The sequence below is a fragment of the Oncorhynchus nerka genome, linkage group LG11 (genome assembly GCF_034236695.1).
Source record: "Oncorhynchus nerka isolate Pitt River linkage group LG11, Oner_Uvic_2.0, whole genome shotgun sequence".
NCBI lineage: Eukaryota > Metazoa > Chordata > Actinopteri > Salmoniformes > Salmonidae > Oncorhynchus > Oncorhynchus nerka.
In genome coordinates, this window is record NC_088406.1 from 25,474,877 (window position 1) to 25,494,115 (window position 19,239).

A 19,239-nucleotide genomic window follows, 5' to 3' on the forward strand; every position below is an offset into this window, starting at 1 on the left:
GAGAGAGAGGTGTATACTATAGACAGAGAGAGAGGTGTATACTATAGACAGAGAGAGAGGTGTATACTATAGACAGAGAGAGAGGTGTATACTATAGACAGAGAGAGAGAGGTGTATACTATAGACAGAGAGAGAGAGGTGTATACTATAGACAGAGAGAGAGAGGTGTATACTATAGACAGAGAGAGATGTATACTATAGATAGAGACAGCGAGAGAGAGGTGCATACTATAGATAGAGAGAGAGAGGTGTATACTGTATACTATAGACAGAGAGAGAGGTGTATACTATAGACAGAGAGAGAGAGGTGTATACTGTAGATAGAGAGAGGTGTATACTGTATCCTATAGACAGAGAGAGAGAGGTGTATACTATAGACAGAGAGAGAGAGAGAGAGAGGTGTATACTATAGACAGAGAGAGAGAGGTGTATACTATAGACAGAGAGAGAGATCAACAATATCGTTCCACTTCATGATTGTGTCCCACTTGTTGTTGATTCTTCACAAAAAAATACAGTTTTATATCTTTATGTTTGAAGCCTGAAATGTGGCAAAAGGTCGCAAAGTTCAAGGGGTCCGAATACTTTCGCAAGGCACTGTATATCAACGAATTGGCGCGGGCAGTAGAAAAGTCTGCAGCACCTGGCCTCACCCTACTAGAATCCGAAGTAAAATGTCTGCTGTTTGCTGATGATCTGGTGCTTCTGTCACCAACCAAGGAGGGCCTACAGCAGCACCTAGATCTTATGCACAGATTCTGTCAGACCTGGGCCCTGACAGTAAATCTCAGTAAGACCAAAATAATGGTGTTCCAAAAAAGGTCCAGTCACCAGGACCACAAATACAAATTCAATCTAGACACTGTTGCCCTAGAGCACACAAAAAACTATACATACCTTGGCCTAAACATCAGCGCCACAGGTAACTTCCACAAAGCTGTGAACGATCTGAGAGACAAGGCAAGAAGGGCATTCTATGCCATCAAAAGTAAAATAAAATTCAACATACCAATTAGGATTTGGCTACAAATACTTGAATCAGTCATAGAACCCATTGCCCTTTATGGTTGTGAGGTCTGGGGTCCGCTCACCAACCAAGACTTCACAAAATGGGACAAACACCAAATTGAGACTCTGCACGCAGAATTCTGCAAAAATATCCTCCGTGTACAACGTAGGACACCAAATAATGCATGCAGAGCAGAATTAGGCCGATACCCACTAATGATCAAAATCCAGAAAAGAGCCGTTAAATTTTATAACCACCTAAAAGGAAGTGATTCCCAAACCTTCCATAACAAAGCCATCACCTACAGAGAGATGAACCTGGAGAAGAGTCCCCTAAGCAAGCTGGTCCTGGGGCTCTGTTCACAAACACAAACACACCCTACAGAGCCCCAGGACAGCAGCACAATTAGACCCAACCAAATCATGAGAAAACAAAAAGATAATTACTTGACACATTGGAAAGAATTAACCAAAAAACAGAGCAAACTAGAATGCTATTTGGCCCTACACAGAGAGTACACAGCGGCAGAATACCTGACCACTGTGACTAACCCAAAATTAAGGAAAGCTTTGACTATGTACAGACACAGTGAGCATAGCCTTGCTATTGAGAAAGGCCGCCGTAGGCAGACATGGCTCTTAAGAGAAGACAGGCTATGTGCTCACTGCCCACAAAATGAGGTGGAAACTGAGCTGCCCTTCCTAACCTCCTGCCCAATGTATGACCATATTAGAGAGACATATTTCCCTCAGATTACACAGATCCACAAAGAAGTCGAAAACAAATCCAATTTTGAAAAACTCCCATATATACTGGATGAAATTCCACAGTGTGCCATCACAGCAGCAAGATTTGTGACCTGTTGCCACGAGAAAAGGGCAACCAGTGAAGAACACACACCATTGTAAATACAACCCATATCTATGCTTGTTTATTTTATCTTGTGTCTTTTACCATTTGTACATTGTTAAAACACTGTATATATATATATAATATGACATTTGTAATGTCTTTATTGTTTTGAAACTTCTGTATGTGTGATGTTTACTATTAATTTGTATTGTTTATTTCACTATATATATTAACTTTATATATTATCTACCTCACTTGCTTTGGCAATGTTAACACGTTTCCCATGCCAATAAAGCCCTTGAATTGAATTTAATTGAATTGACAGAGAGAGAGATGTATACTATAGATAGAGACAGAGAGAGAGATGTATACTCTAGATAGAGACAGAGAGAGTTGTATACTATAGATAGAGACAGAGAGAGAGATGTATACTATAGATAGAGACAGAGAGAGAGAGATGTATACTATAGATAGAGACAGAGAGAGAGAGGTGTATACTATAGATAGAGACAGAGAGAGAGAGGTGTATACTATAGATAGACAGAGAGAGAGATGTATACTATAGATAGATAGAGCCAGAGAGATGTATACTATAGATAGAGACAGAGAGAGAGATGTATACTATAGATAGAGACAGAGAGAGAGGTGTATACTATAGATATAGACAGAGAGAGAGAGATGTATACTATAGACAGAGAGAGAGATGAATACTATAGATATAGACAGAGAGAGATGTATACTATAGATAGAGACAGAGAGAGAGATGTATACTATAGATAGAGACAGAGAGAGAGATGTATACTATAGATAGACAGAGAGAGAGATGTATACTATAGATAGATAGAGCCAGAGAGATGTATACTATAGATAGAGACAGAGAGAGAGATGTATACTATAGATAGAGACAGAGAGAGAGGTGTATACTATAGATAGAGAGAGAGGTGTATACTATAGATAGAGAGAGATGTATACTATAGATAGACAGAGAGATGTATACTATAGATAGAGACATAGAGAGAGAGATGTATACTATAGATAGAGACAGAGAGAGAGATGTATACTATAGATAGACAGAGAGAGAGAGCTGTATACTATAGATAGAGAGAGATGTATACTATAGATAGAGACAGAGAGAGAGAGATGTATACTATAGACAGAGAGAGAGATGAATACTATAGATATAGACAGAGAGAGATGTATACTATAGACAGAGAGAGAGATGAATACTATAGATAGAGAGAGAGGTGTATACTATAGATAGACAGAGAGATGTATACTATATATAGAGACAGAGAGAGATGTATACTATAGACAGAGAGAGAGATGTATACTATAGATAGACAGAGAGATGTATACTATATATAGAGACAGAGAGAGATGTATACTATAGATAGAGACAGAGAGAGAGGTGTATACTATAGATAGAGACAGAGAGAGAGATGTATACTATAGATAGACAGAGAGATGTATACTATATATAGAGACAGAGAGAGATGTATACGATATATAGAGACAGAGAGAGAGGTGTATACTATAGATAGAGACAGAGAGAGATGTTTACTATAGACAGAGAGAGAGATGTATACTATAGATAGAGACAGAGAGAGAGAGAGGTGTATACTATAGATAGAGACAGAGAGAGAGATGTATACTATAGATAGACAGAGAGAGAGATGTATACTATAGATAGATAGAGCCAGAGAGATGTATACTATAGATAGAGACAGAGAGAGAGGTGTATACTATAGATAGAGAGAGAGGTGTATACTATAGATAGAGAGAGATGTATACTATAGATAGACAGAGAGATGTATACTATAGATAGAGACATAGAGAGAGAGATGTATACTATAGATAGAGACAGAGAGAGAGATGTATACTATAGATAGAGACAGAGAGAGAGATGTATACTATAGATAGACAGAGAGAGAGAGATGTATACTATAGATAGATAGAGAGAGATGTATACTATAGATAGAGCCAGAGAGCTGTATACTATAGATAGAGAGAGATGTATACTATAGATAGAGACACAGAGAGAGATGTATACTATAGACAGAGAGAGAGATGAATACTATAGATATAGACAGAGAGAGATGTATACTATAGACAGAGAGAGAGATGAATACTATAGATAGAGACAGAGAGAGAGGTGTATACTATAGATAGAGACAGAGAGAGAGATGTATACTATAGATAGACAGAGAGATGTATACTATAGATAGAGAGAGAGGTGTATACTATAGATAGAGACAGAGAGAGAGATGTATACTATATATAGAGACAGAGAGAGAGGTGTATACTATAGATAGAGACAGAGAGAGATGTTTACTATAGACAGAGAGAGAGATGTATACTATAGATAGAGACAGAGAGAGAGAGAGGTGTATACTATAGATAGAGACAGAGGGAGAGCGGTGTATACTATAGATAGAGACAGAGAGAGAGAGAGACAGAGAGGTGTATACTATAGATAGAGACAGAGAGAGAGACAGAGAGGTGTATACTATAGATAGAGACAGAGAGAGAGAGAGACAGAGAGGCGTATACTATAGATAGAGACAGAGAGAGAGATGTATACTATAGATAGAGACAGAGAGAGAGACAGAGAGGTGTATACTATTGATAGAGACAGAGAGAGAGAGAGAGAGAGAGACAGAGAGGTGTATACTATAGATAGAGACAGAGAGAGAGAGAGGTGTATACTATAGATAGAGACAGAGAGAGAGAGAGGTGTATACTATAGATAGAGACAGAGCTAGAGAGAGACAGAGAGGTGTATACTATAGATAGATACAGAGCTAGAGAGAGACAGAGAGGTGTATACTATAGATAGAGACAGAGCTAGAGAGAGACAGAGAGGTGTATACTATAGATAGAGACAGAGAGAGAGACAGAGAGGTGTATACTATAGATAGAGACAGAGCTAGAGAGAGACAGAGAGGTGTATACTATTGATAGAGACAGAGCTAGAGAGAGACAGAGAGGTGTATACTATTGATAGAGACAGAGCTAGAGAGAGACAGAGAGGTGTATACTATAGATAGAGACAGCGAGAGAGAGAGGTGTATACTATAGATAGAGACAGAGAGAGAGAGAGGTGTATACTATAGATAGAGAGAGAGGTGTATACTATAGATAGAGATAGAGACAGAGAGAGAGAGAGAGAGGTGTATACTATAGATAGAGAGAGAGGTGTATACTATAGATAGAGATAGAGACAGAGAGAGAGAGAGGTGTATACTATAGATAGAGACCGAGAGAGAGAGAGGTGTATACTATAGACAGAGAGAGAGGTGTATACTATAGATAGAGATAGAGACAGAGAGAGAGAGAGGTGTATACTATAGATAGAGATAGAGAGAGGTGTATACTATAGATAGAGATAGAGAGAGGTGTATACTATAGATAGAGATAGAGACAGAGAGAGAGAGAGGTGTATACTATAGATAGAGACAGAGAGAGAGAGAGGTGTATACTATAGACAGAGAGAGAGGTGTATACTATAGATAGAGATAGAGACAGAGAGAGAGAGAGGTGTATACTATAGATAGAGAGAGAGGTGTATACTATAGATAGAGATAGAGACAGAGAGAGAGAGGTGTATACTATAGATAGAGAGAGAGATGAAGGGACAAATGAAGAGGGGGCATCTTTCACCTCTTTTGCCCCGTCGCGTGTCTTATAGTTGTTGGATGATAAAGAGAGACGGGGGATGGGGAAGTGGCCCTGGCTCCAGGCTGTGTGGATTCTTATGGCCCGGGAAAGGGGCAAATGTTTCTGTTGCGGGCAGTATGTCAGAGCTGCCGGGAGATTGCATCCTGGTAGACAGAAGACAACTTGTTCCTCCTGCCTAGGGAATAATAAAAGACATTACAGCGTTCCTTCAGCCTGTCTGGAAATACCTGCTTTAGAGAAGCCTCTATGGTGATACACAGTGCATTAGTTTTATTGTCTGCCTTCTGCCCAAGCCAGTTTATCAAAAATATTTGTATTTTCTGTCTGTTGTTATGGTTATAGTAGTTAAAATCACAACAAATCAGACGCAGAATGTAGATAGATGTAGCAGAGCAAGAGGACTGAATGACGAGGGAGATCATGAGATTCTTCCAATAAACATTAAACATACCATTCTACTCTAACCTAGCCACCCACACAATATACATACTCACACACAAACACACTCGCACACACTTACCCACACACACCTCAGTCCATTTCATCTGTCTGAGTGATTTATTGATTGAGACTTCCCACCACACTAAGGCCTAGTGGTCCCAAGTGACTGTATGTGTTTGCTACTCTAAAGTAGCTGTAGTCTGCCTATCAGTGTGTAATCTGCCGTCCTCACTCTGCTCTCTCATGCTGAAAATCCTCACTGGCCCAAAAGACAGCCCCCCCCCAGGAGACAGACCAAGACGTCACACAGCCATAGGAGACAGACCAACAAGTAAGTCACCCAGCCGTGGTCTCTGTGCTACCTGTGTCACTACAGATCCTGGTTTGATCCCAGGCTGTGCCGCAGCCAGCCACGACCGGGAGACGCATGAGGTGGCACACAATTGGCCCAGTGTTGTTTGGGTTAGGGGAGGGTTTGGTTGGCCGGGTTGTCCTTGTCCCATCGCGCTCTAGTGACTTCTGTGGTGTGCCGGATGCAATGCGTGCTGACTTGGTTGCCAGGTGTACGGTTGGTGTGGCTGGCTTCTGGGTTAAGCGAGCATTGTGTCAAGAAGCAGTGCGTCTTGGCGGGGTTGTGTTTTGGAGGACGCATGGCTCTCCTGAGTCCATATGGAAGTTGCAGCGACGGGACAAGACTGTAACTACCAATTGGGGAGAAAAAGGGGTAAAGAAAAAGTCACCCAGCCACAGGGATTTCAGGGAAGTGTGGTGGAAAATTGCAAGATTATGTTACAATGCTTGTATTACATTATAATAGTTGTTACATTCGACAGAATAGAGTATTGTGTGTGTGTTCCACTGAGGATGGGCCTCTATGAGATAGCACTGACAGAGGAGATTTACGAAGTCTTTGGGTAATAAAGCCTAAAGAGCATTCCAGATAACATGAGCTAATGGTTCTGTTCTATGCCGTACCAGGGAGAAACGGTTCCCTTTTGGAGTCAGGTGGCCAGACACTGGTCTTTACAATGAGAACTGTTGACACAGCAGTAACAGTCTGCTATGTTTTATAAATATATTTCATACAAATCTTAATCTTTGTGAATTGTTCCTAAGATCTGTGATTCGTCATGTATGTTGAGAGGGGTGTATCTTGGCTATAAAAGATCTTTGTACTTTTCTGTTGGGACTTCTCAACTGGTCATTAGAAATAGTGAATTGTTGAAAGTCAAAGGGCTATTGCAAAGCTCTTATTAAAAAATATGTAGTTTGAGTATAACTCTGACTGGTGTGTGAATTTTGTAACTCTCTCCTCATTTGGTAAAGCAGAAATATGCCACGACAGAAGCCGCATGAGAGCAGTATCCCTCTTATCATTTAACTATAGACTGGACTGATTTGACCATTTTCTACACTGTCTCACAGCCACCCAGGGAGCAGAATGTATTGTCTCGACAGTCAGTCTGCACCTCCCCAGCTGGCACATTTGGTGACGTTTTGAGAATGGAAGTGAAAATGTAACCTGTTCTGGGAAAGCATATTTTTGGGTTCCAAGGAGGTATGCCACCAGGATGGAGCTAGCATAGCTTGTTTTTTTACGCTTACAAAGCTGTTAATTTCAGTATATTTAAACAGATGCAATTCAAAGGAAACAAGCACTCATTAAGATCAGGTGTGGCCAATTAGTGCGGTCAACACATCTGAACACACTTTATAAGATAGAGTTTTGTTGGTGCGGAGAATGGAATGTATATTTTTAATTCATTAACATTCCTAGAAGGTTCTCTGAGCGATACCAAAGTTTTCTTGTGTTTTTTTTATGGGAAGTTTCTTAGCGTTATTAGAGAATTTGAGAAATGACTTTAAATAGAACCATGAGGAAACCTGTAAGAAACGTTATGCTGAAGTATTGAAATTCCCACAGAAGAAAGTTGTTTCTTAACGTTCTTGGAACAATTTGAGAATGTGATTTTAAATAGAACCATGAGGAACCCTGTAGGAAATGTCATGCTGAAGTACTGAAATTCCCACAGAAAAACAATGTTTGTTAGTGTTCTCTGAACTACTAAAGAACATTCCTAATGTCAAACCAGTTGAAGAATGTTCCAAAATTGTAATGAAATTTAAATATTGTGATGTGGAATCCACATGAAAAATAATTAAAAAAAAAAAAAATTTAATTGTGAAGTTCCTTAAATGTGCTGAGAATGTTCCAAAGCCAAGCCACTATCCTGCACCATTCACATAAAGTTGTTGGAAGGTTGAATGCTAAATAACCATAGGACAACCATGCTCTCACCAAGCTCTAAGAAACATAGGGTTCTCAGAACATTACGTGCTAGCTGTGTCAGTATAATAGCAGAAACCACATTTCATGGGAAATAATTACTTTAGGTTTCATGCTTATCTCGAAGCCTTGAGTCTTCTTGCTGTCATATCCGTCACTTATTTTTATAGAGCGATCGTCTTGGGTGTTCAGAGATGATGATTGACACTCTCTAACTGGTGCTGGTGTTTTGGGTATTATGGGTTAGGAGGGAGATAAAATCAGGTGGTTGTTTTTCTCATTTCTCACATATCACCAGAAGCGTAATCACATACATGCGCACGCGCGCGCACACACACACACACACACAAAAACACACACACACGCAAAGACATACACACAGGCAAAGATGTCTGCACACACACACACATACATTTTATAGCTCTCTTGTGCAAATCTGACCTATGAGTCATGTTGGCTGTACTTCCAGACACCCTCTCTCTCCTTCCCCCCTCCCTCTCTCTATCTCTTCCTCTCCCCCCAGGCCATTTCTCTCCTCTCTCAAATTCTAATATCGCTCTCTTTCCTTTCTCTCTCTGCTCCTCTCTCCTGTCTTTCTCCCTCTCTCTCTCTGCCTTTCTGTCCCTCCCTCTCTCTCCTTCCATCCCTCTCTCTCTGGTCTCTGGGATCAGACGCTTTACTAGAGCAGACAGCCGGGGCCTATGCAGCTTCCTGTCTCAATGGGCACTTAGCAATTGCTAGGTGCACGGCATGTTGAACTGTCAATTAGAGCAACCATAGATCACCACTACAGGAAGCCAGGCACACTGGGACAAAATCAACATAACATTTAACCTCCTCCTTACACACAAGAGGGTCAATTAAATTAACATGTTAGAGGTCTGGAAATAGATCTTGGTGGTCAAATAGCTGTTAGTTGTTATATCAATATTAAGCCTCTTTTGACACCTGTGGCATGAGAATGTTGGATAAGGTTGGAATGGGATCAAAATAAACCAGTAGTGTTTGGGAGAAAAGAGGCTGAAAATTCATTAGCATACACTGTAGTACAATGGTGGTTTCCTCCACTATCAGCTTGGTTTCAGTTCAGATGGGGATTGGGAGGAGGTTGAATTTCCTCTAAGTTGATTGTGGACTCAGTGTGCTGAAACGGAGCCAAGTTTCTGATGAGAAGTGTCTTTGCATGTGCTTCACTGGAATGAACACAGACACGCATAGTGAATGTCCCTCTACTTCCGTTGTTCCTCTTTTCTCCTCCTTGTTGTGGGTATGTGCAGTGTTAAAGTGTAATGTGATGTTTCTTTTGGTAAATTCCTGTGTGACTCCTACCCCAATTACAACATGTTTGTGTCCCCGCAGCAAAGGGATGTCTCTACGAAATGCCAGCTGTGGGCGTGGACAGATTTATTTTTATCTGAGCCACATCTTTCAGACCAACCAAGCTACCATGGGTCTCCTTCTCTGTGCCAATCACAAAGGATCTGCTAATCACAACCCCCCCCATCTCTCAAAATAAAAACATCAAAGCCCAAGGCAATGTAAGCATAACAAGCCTGGATTCAGCAAGGCCTATGTTGAAGTGCAACAAGAATCTTCAGACTCCAAGGGAAGCCACTTCTACACCCTAAACAGAATTGAGCGTGTCTTATTGAGTAACGTGGCAGAATGGATTCAGGAAAAAGGGAAGCTGTGACTGGGACTGTCAGGGACATGGGGAAGAGCGAGAAATTAAAATATAATATGAGCCCTTTCTAGGCCGACTAACTTTTTGCTTTGTTTTATAGATTTTTCTTGACTCTTCTGGTGGTTTGTAAGCTGATTTAGGCAAAGGAGACGGGAGGAACAGAAGAAATACATTGGAGAAATGTAACGGAAAGATGTGGCACCACTGTAGCGTGGTTGTGATGAAGTCCTACTGTGGTCTGTTATGACAGCACTGAATGGAGAAGGGGCACAGAATAGACACTACTGTAGTGTAGTAAACATCATCTGTTAGAAGACTGAGCATTGCCACACATTACCTGCACAAAGATAGTTATTTGGGGTTCTATATAGAACCTTTTGGTTCTTTGGACGAGATTAAAGAACCCTTCATGAAAAAAAGGTGTGTGTGTATATATATATATATATATATATGTGTGTGTGTGTGTGTGTGTGTGTGTGTGTGTGTGTGTGTGTGTGTGTGTGTGTGTGTGTGTGTGCCGACGGCAAGAAGAGATGCACACCAAACACTTCCGTACAACAGTTGAGAATTTAAAGATTTTAGTTAAGAGCACAGCTTCAGCATTTATTTGTGTGTGTGTGTGTGTGTGTGTGTGTGTGTGTGTGTGTGTGTGTGTGTGTGTGTGTGTGTGTGTGTGTGTGTGTGTGTGTGTGTGTGTGTGTGTGTGTGTGTGTGTGTGTGTGTGTGTGTGTGTGTGTGTGTGTGTGTGTGTGTGTATATAGTACCAGTCAAAGGTTTGGACATACCTACTCATTCAAGGATTTATTTTATTATTTTTACTATTTTCTACATTGTAGAATAATAATGACGACATCAAAATGATGAAATAACACATATGGAATCATGTAATAACCACAAAAGTGTTCAATAAATCAAAATATATTTTATATTTGAAATTCTTCAAAGTAGACAGCCTTTGCCTTTGACAGCTTTGCACACTCTTGGTATTCTCTCAACCAGCTTCATGAGGTAGACACCTAGAATGCATTTCAATTAACAGGTGTGCCTTGTTAAAAGTTAATTTGTGGAATTTCTTTCCTTCTTATTGCGTTTGAGCCAATTGAGCTGGCCAATTGAGCCAGTTGTTGTGACAAGGTAGGGGTGGTATACAAAAGATAGCCCTATTTGGTAAAAGACTAGGTCCATATTATGGCAAGAACAGCTCAAACAAGCAAAGAGAAACGACAGTCCGTCATTACTTTAAGACATGAAGGTCAGTCAATCCTGAAAATTTCAAGAACTTTGTAAGTTTCTTCAAATTGTTTGGGTACAGACCTGGATAGCCTGCAGAGTTCTGTCCTACTATCTTTGCAGTAGATTGCAACACCGCCCCCTTTGGCCATTCTATCTTGTCTGAAAATGTTGTAGTTAGGGGTGAAGATTTCAGAATTTTTGGTGGTCTTCCTAAGCCAGGATTCAGATGATGATGATGATGACACAAGATTCCATATGTGTTTTTTCATAGTTTTGATGTGTTCACTATTATTCTACAATGCAAAAAAAATAGTACAAATAAAGAAAAACAATTAGAATGAGTGCCAAACATTTGACTGGTACTGTATATATCCAGTGAGTGTTCTATCCCTTCCCCAGAGTATAATGGGAATTTTCGAAAACAACAGCTATCAACAGCTAACCCAGTCAAATTAAACTCTGGAATGACAGCTAACATTCCCTTTTAATTTGTTTCAGCTGTTTTGAATTGGCATTTTATTCCATAATGAATGATGGTGCTCTAAGACTTTGCTTGGTCAGAAAAACGGCTAGTTGACGTCCGACACCGTTAGCCCTCTATGGCAGGGGGAGATCAAATTCATATTCAAACATTGCTGCCGAGGTCTGAGTGGCAGACCGCAAGGTTCATACAATACTGTGTTGTTCATACAAACCTGTGTTGTTGCAAACTAAATGCTATCTAGAATGGTCGCCGTGCATTACCCAGGTGGGTGCTACACATTAGTGGTAAATGAGGTGAGTTTCCCCCTTACTATGTAAAGCACTTGAGTACCTCAGTTGGTAGAAAAGCACTACATAGATCCAATCAGTTATTATTAATAATTATTAGAAGCAGGAGGAAATAAGGTTTTTAATAAAAGCATAAAGTCTTAGATAAAGAAAGCGAAGTTGATTATTTAATTCAAATATATGAAGCCAAAGTCATATGATAAACTATAGGCTAGATAAATAAAGTTTAAATGTTATTTGAATTTGAGCACTTTTGTAAGCTAACAAAACTTAAGTTAATTTAGCTAGCTAAACAGAAAAGGCTAGGCTACTTTAATTCACCAAGTTAAACTAGACAGCTAACTCCTTCAAATAAAGATACTTTTTAATGCCAAATAGAGCTACAGAACCAGACTAACATTGGCAATTAGCTAATTGTTACTTTTATTTCAGTATTTCAGTGTGGGGTCCATTGAGGAGACTGTTTCATGAAGCCATTAGAAGACTGGCTGAGAGGAGGTAGCTAAATATACATTATTCATAATGAAATATGTATAATAAGTCTTGGTGATTCAATAGCCTAGTTAATCATTACATGGCTTTTAACACACTATGTTTTGCTCAGTGTAACGGCTGTCTTCCTCCTCCGACGACGAGGAGGAGTAGTAAGGATCGGAGGACCAATGCGCAGCGTGGTACGTGTTCATGCTCTTTATTAAAACAAGCGAACGCTGAAACAAAACAATAAACGACACGTGAAATAACCAACCAAAACAGTTCCGTGTGGAACACAGACAATAAACACCCACGAAACAGTTCCGTGTGGAACACAGACAATAAACACCCACGAAACAGTTCCGTGTGGAACACACAGACACAGAAATAAACACCCACGAAACAGTTCCGTGTGGAACACAGACAATAAACACCCACGAAACAGTTCCGTGTGGAACACACAGGCACAGAAATAAACACCCACGAAACAGTTCCGTGTGGAACACACAGACACAGAAATAAACACCCACGAAACAGTTCCGTGTGGAACACACAGACACAGAAATAAAAACCCACGGAACAGTTCCGTGTGGAACACACAGACACAGAAAATAAACACCCACCAAACAGTTCCGTGTGGAACACACAGACACAGAAATAAACACCCACCAAACAGTTCCGTGTGGAACACACAGACACAGAAATAAACACCCACCAAACAGTTCCGTGTGGAACACACAGACACAGAAAATAAACACCCACCAAACAGTTCCGTGTGGAACACACAGACACAGAAAATAAACACCCACCAAACAGTTCCGTGTGGAACACACAGACACAGAAAATAAACACCCACCAAACACAAGTGGGAAAAGGCTACCGAAGTATGATTCTCAATCAGAGACACCTAACGACACCTGCCTCTGATTGAGAACCATACCAGGCCAAACGCAAAACACAACATAGAAAACAGAACATAGACAAACCCACCCAACTCACATCCTGACCATACTAAAACAAAGACATAACAAAGGAACTAAGGTCAGAGCGTGACACTCAGCCTGACCGTAACCCAGAATGGTCAGAGACAGAGGATCTCTTTCGGCTGCTGCTGAGAACAACTGCATGTACGTTGTTCTTCTAATCTACATCATATGTCTGCATAGCATTTTGTCTTTGAAAAATAGGGGTAGGATTGTAGAGAATCAAAGGACCATGAATGTAATAAGAAACCTTAGATGTTGGCTTAGGGCCGATAGCAACCACTACACAATGTCCGGTCAGAACAAGGACGAGGTAGATGTCCAGGTTAAGGGGAGTTTAATGGACAAAGATGTCCACATTTACACACACATCTGACTAATCACGGTTCAGACAACTGAGAATCATGTCCATGTGGTCCTTTAGATGCACACACAATTAAACATCAGACATACAGGGATTCAGTCCACAGGAGGAAAAGTTCAGCAAGAGGGAAAACTGTGGAAGTGCTCATCAGGATGGGAAAAGCACGTTTCTGACCACACAGCGTGTTGTGGTCATAGACTAACTTAATCTGAAGTCCGGGGAATCAAGGCCACTGATGGGCCGAAGGAGATGGTGTGACAATTATTTGCCATTACCTTGACCAATAAGACACGAACAAAAGTGGGGGTCTTCTGAGTAGGAGACTAAGCTGCTCGAATAGAACTAACCAGAAGGGATCGCTAGAATCAGCTGGCTGGCCATTTTAACAGTCTTCATTTTGGCAGATTAACTCGTGTTTTTGCTCCTTTTTTCCTCTTCTCTTGCACCAGTCAGACAACCCATACTGTACTGGTGCTAGGTAACCCAGCGGCAAAGGAGTTGGACCTGTGGCAGGAGGTGTATCTGTGGCAGGAGGTGTATCTGTGGCAGGAGGTGTATCTGTGGCCAAAAGGTGTCCAGTACAAATCCCGGGCCGGGCGCTGGAAAAAACGGGAGGAATTGATCTGACAACTGGAGGGCTGCTGGGTTTACATCCTCAACACATTCCCCTACTGTTGGTCCCTTGAGCAAGGCCCTTAACCCCACAACATGCTCTCCTTCCAGGGGCGCTGCACTGCAGCTTATGCGTGTCTCAACTGTGTGTATGAGGTCTGCTGTTTGGTTGAGAATTTTTGTTATTCACTTTAACTAATGGACAAAGTTGTACTGTATTGTAAAGAAGTCAGCCAGAGTTGACGTGGGCCATGACTCAAACAATGATGCCTCCCTGGCCACGAGTGCATATTTCCTAAATATGTTTGCAATAAATTCTAAAAACTATGCTGGTATTCTTTTGTCCATTATTTAATTGTTTATTAAATTATATTCTTAGCTAAAAATATTACAATTTAATAGTAGTAGCCATAATTCCAAAATGGCACCATGCAAGGTTCTATATGGAACCATTTTGGTTCGGTGAAGAAGTGCCTCTAGGGTTCTGGTCAAAGAACCCTATAAATGTAAGGGCACAAGGTGATACCCAGATGCAGACATGGGGGGCAGGTGGTTTGTGTCTTCATATTTATAAAACAATCCAAACGGGGTAGGCAAGAGAATGGTTGTGGACAGGCAAAATGTCAAAACCAGTTCAGAGTCCAGGAGGTAGAGTGGCAGGCAGGCTCGAGATCAGTGTAACGGCGTTCGTCTGTTGAAGGAGAGTCGGACCAAAATGCAGCGTGGTGGTTACTCATGTTCTTTAATGAAATAGAACGATACATGAAATAACTAAATATATATACAAAACAACAAACTGAACGAGAAAACCTATACAGCCTGTCTGGTGAACAACTAACACAGAGACAGGAACAATCACCCACAAACACACAGTGAAACCCAGGCTACCTAAATATGGTTCCCAATCAGAGACAACGAGAATCACCTGACTCTGATTGAGAACCGCCTCAGGCAGCCAAGCCTATACTAGACACACCCCTAATCAACCACAATCCCAATGCCTACAAAAACCCCAATATGACAACACAATAAACCCATGTCACACCCTGGCCTGAACAAATAATTAAAGAAAACACAAAATACTAAGACCAAGGCGTGACAATCAGGGCAGGCAGAATGGTCAGGCAGGTGGGTGCGGAGTCCAGAAAACAGGCAAGAGTCAAAAACCAGGAGGACTAGCAAAAGAGAATAGAAGCAGGAATACGGGGAAAACGCTGGTTGACTTGAAAAACATACAAGATGAACTGGCACAGAGAGACAGGAAACACAGGGATAAATACACCAGGGATAATAAAGTACACCTGGAGGGGGTGGAGACAATCACAAGACAGGTGAAACAGATCAGGGTGTGACAATAAAATGGTTCTATATATAACTTATATGAAGCAACTGATAGAACCCTTTGTGGTTCTATACGGATTTTTTTTCTCTTCTAAGAGTATAGTGAATTTTACCTAGAGGGCTCTTTACCACAGGACACCAAAAGGACATGTGTGCACCATGGTAACCAGTATAATTCTGTCTCACCGTGGATTACATGGCATTTGAACTCAAAGACATCTTCTGAAAAACATGCAAAACCGTTATGGATCAACATGAATGTGTTTGATGGTTAATACTACAAACAGACTGAAACGGGCTTACCAAGAAAAACTTCCTAAAGGACTAATTCGAGGTAGAAAAGAGTTGGCGCACTCCACAAAAAAAAGCTGAGATCTAGATTGTTTAAAGAACATATTTGAATTGGTGGTGTTCTTCAGGGCTCTCTATTTGTACCATTGCTTTGAACAATATGATGTAGTGTACTTCCCTCATTGTCCTCTCCATCGCAGAATCACCCTGGTCAATCCATTATACAAATGACAAAAACATCCAAACTAATGCACTTTTTTCTATATTTACTTCATCATTCTAGTTTGAAAATAATCCAACAGCAGAGGACATGTGTGTTTGTCTTTGCTTTCTCTCTCTCAGCACAATCTGTCTGTGAAAAAAAGCTACGTCTGACTCATGCTCTTGTAGTAATGAAAAAAAGCTACGTCTGACTCATGCTCTTGTAGTAATGAAAAAAAGCTACGTCTGACTCATGCTCTTGTAGTAATGAAAAAAAGCTACGTCTGACTCATGCTCTTGTAGTAATGAAAAAAAGCTACGTCTGACTCATGCTCTTGTAGTAATGAAAAAAAGCTACGTCTGACTCATGCTCTTGTAGTAATGAAAAAAAGCTACGTCTGACTCATGCTCTTGTAGTAATGAAAAAAAGCTACGTCTGACTCATGCTCTTGTAGTAATGAAAAAAAGCTACGTCTGACTCATGCTCTTGTAGTAATGAAAAAAAGAGTGTTCCTTGTTTTAGGAGGAGATGTAAACAGAAAAACAAAAAAAGGGCACATTTCTGTAAGAACAGTGTGTCACGCGACAACAACACACAAATGCCTCAAACTACACATAAAGCTTAGACATGTTTTACTCCTATACATATCTACTTCTATCAGTCCAGTATTCCTGCATATTGTAAATATGGTACTGGAACTGACTAACCCCTGTATATAGTATACTTACTTTCTCATGTTCTTACTCCTTGATTTAATCGCTCATGTTTTTGATTACTGCATTGTTGGGTTTTGAGTCGGCAAGAAAGGCATTTCACTGTACGTGACATTAAAACTTCCTTGATAATAACACCGTTGTAATCTACCTGTAAATCCCCTCACAGTAAGAAGGTAAGGCCACATTGAGTATTAATATGGCATCCTGGGGTTCTGGAGGCTGGAGCATATTGAAATAATGTCATAGTCTTCCCACACTCAAGTGCATCACACACACACACCAAGATGTTTATCTGAAACAAATAGCCATTGCCATAAATGTACAGAATTCTGTGAATCATGTTCATGCCTCCCCCAACACAGACAGAGAGATACGCAGACAATGGCTGAGACAACTAGCCCATATCATACAGACACACAAAGAGGGACATGATCCACTTGTAAATTGAGTCATTGACGTCAAAGCTTCTAGACCAATACAATTTATCCTTCTCTCTCTCTGGTTTCCCTCTCTTCCTCTCTCGCTCCACCTCTGCCTCCCTCTCTCTCTCAGCCACTCTGCCTCCCTCTCTCCACCACTCTGCTTCTCTCGCTATGCCTCTCACTCTGCCTCTCTCTCTCTGCCTCTTGCTCTGCCTCTCGCTCTCTCTCTGCCTCTCTCCATCCACCCTGCCAGGACATTGACAGCTGTGGTTAAGGAGCAGTATCACTGTCATGATGCAGTTTCCCTATTATATGACATCATCAGGGATATTGATAATTGCTATGGCATTGGAATCAATTTGATCCATGAGATTAATTCAAATGGGATTACATAGATGTGTCAGATGTCTGTCAATTACTGATACTGAACAGAACAATAGTTCACTGATGTTATCTTAATGAAATCAGAGAGCATCTTTAGGCTACACCCAGGGCTTAGAATAAAGCAGGTTGAATAGTATCTGAGGCACTTGGAGACAGCATTTTTCTCTCTCTTTAATAGGCTGATACAATTTGATAACACATTGAACCGATGGTGGAACATATACAGATACCACTTACAAAGATATGACACCAATATGTGTATGGCTGTAGTTACATTTGAGACTGCTGCTAATTGCCTGTAAGCAGAGTTTCTATTTGACCCTAAAGGCCTGTGTTATGGGAAGATGGGCTGTAGGAGGAGGGAGAGGGTGGAACAGAGGGGTAATTGGTTTCTGTTTACCCATAGCACAGCCACAACCACAAGCAATTAGCCAAGCTGCTTGGGCCTTATATCCTTTACTGCTTGGCGTGTGTGTCTGTGTTTGCACATGCGCGAGTACATGCAGTCATTAGGGAGTTACATGAAAAGTGGAGGCATGTGCTGAATGTAAACAAAATATGGTTGGTCAGTCAAATACATCAACAGACGCATACAGTCACACTGAGAAACCATCCTAATATATTGTTACAATGTCAAAATAGAAGCGATATCTGAAAGCGTATCTGGAATCAGGATCCCTAGTAAACAAATCATACTACTGTAATCATCTGAGTGCCGAGTTACCACGGAAATGCATGAATGAAAGTGACGACGTACCCCTGACCTGGGCCAGACAGGACTTGACAGGCAACCAAAATAAAAGGCTTACGATTGCACCGTCATAGGCAGCTCCCGTAGCACACGATCTATCTGCAGTCCTCATCACCCCGCCTCATTCTTTGGCAGATCTTGGGCGTGAGTGAGTCATCGATGGACTCTACTCTCTTCCGAGATGGACGCCCGCAGCGCCGTTTTGTTGATGCATACATAGGTGCAAATCACAATTTACTGCGAACGTGAGCAGTTATGGTTCCGAGGGGGGATACGGGAACAGGAACTGAGCTCTACCAATGTTTTAATCAATAGATGTTGCATTTTTCCTTGACTGGGAAACATCATTATCCAAAATGCTGTGTAGCGTTTCTGTTATAGTCAACACAAATGTTTAGTTTGAAACACAAATATTGCAGCATTATTTAGCATAGGCCTACAAAATGCCTCACGTAGGCTTAAGTCCCTGGAGTATATTATTATAACTGGGCTTGTTACCTATAATTAGCCTATACTCTGTCTGGAGAACTCGTAGGCATAGTTGTATAGGTCTGTATAGATCACCATATAAGTAGACATTGTGCTGTGGGCTAATTAATCACGACCTTACCGTCCAGATATTATATATATTAATTACTTAGTCATCGCTGTTGGTTAACAACCAATATAATTAGACGAGATGATAACATGATCACATAAGCCTTTCCAATTGAACGTCGAGGTGAAGAGACGTGAACCAGTTCT